The 1,056-nt window shown below is 47.8% G+C and overlaps 1 protein-coding gene across 1 annotated transcript in view; it reads left to right on the forward strand.

Annotated features, from left to right (window-relative positions):
* The first annotated feature begins 243 nt into the window (after window positions 1–243).
* Window positions 244–1,056, forward strand: part of syde1 (synapse defective Rho GTPase homolog 1) — a 25,532-nt gene continuing 24,719 nt past the window's right edge. Inside the window, exon 1 of the mRNA XM_032511753.1 lies at window positions 244–518. The gene's annotated coding sequence lies outside the window, so the exon portion shown is untranslated. The remainder of the gene's footprint in view (window positions 519–1,056) is intronic.

Raw genomic sequence — 1,056 nt, forward strand, 5'->3', positions numbered from 1 at the left:
TACACGCTAAAAGTAGTGATCATTTACATGGAGTCTGGTGGAGATATGCTGCTCTATAAACCCTAAAAGTAGAGATTATTTACATGGAGTCTGGTGGAGATATTTGTGATATGATTAATAAGTTGAAATTGTTTCTGTGAAGTTGGAGCCTCATGACTACATTTCCCATGATTCTTCTGACTCCTTCTTTCCCTGTGGAGGGAGGAGAGTGGGAGGAGTGGGAGGGGGGGAGGGGGAGTTTGGGAAAGAATGTGAGGAATTCATTTCCTGTTCTGCAGCTCGGAGTCACAGTCATGGCCGAGTGTGAGCCCAGAGAGTACAGCGCCATGAAAGAGGGGTAACGGGTGAACTGGTAACTAGGTTACCTGGTTACCTGGCTACCTGGTTAACCGGTTAACTGTGCAGAGGGAACCTCCTGCTGGGACGGTCCAACATGGCCGAACCGCTGCTGAAGAGAACTTTCTCCAGGCTGAGAGGAAAAGACCGAACGAGGAGGAAGACGGACCCCAAACTCAGCAGTGAGGACACTGTTTACATCTCTGAGTCTCTCTCTCTCTCTCTCTCTCTCTGTCTGTCTGTCTGTCTCTCTCTCTGTCTGTCTCTGTCTCTCTGTCTCTCTCTCTCTGTCTGTCTATCTCTCTCTGTCTGTCTCTCTCTCTGTCTGTCTCTGTCTCTCTGTCTCTCTGTCTCTCTCTGTCTCTCATTAATTTATCAGGAACCGTTGTTAGGACAAGCGTGGGGACGTCCTGGGGAACAAGTGAAGTACGCTCAGACAGCTATAATTCCTCAAAAAGAGTCTTGCAGCGTTGCCGGGGGGCAAAAAAGGACAGGTTATTGTTAGATTAGACTAACGGGATGTCCTCACTCTACAAGAAATAAACACGAGGATGCTCTCCTAATAACTCGAAAGTCTGTTCTGACTAGAAGAAAAGAGGAAGACCGAGAGACAGAGAGAGAGAGAGAGAGAGAAGAAGAGACAGACCAGACCGAGAGAGAGACACGAGACAGAGAGACTGAGACATAGAGAGAGAGAACAGAGATAACAGATAGAGACAG

This window comes from Etheostoma spectabile, unplaced genomic scaffold (assembly GCF_008692095.1).
Source record: "Etheostoma spectabile isolate EspeVRDwgs_2016 unplaced genomic scaffold, UIUC_Espe_1.0 scaffold458, whole genome shotgun sequence".
Lineage (NCBI taxonomy): Eukaryota > Metazoa > Chordata > Actinopteri > Perciformes > Percidae > Etheostoma > Etheostoma spectabile.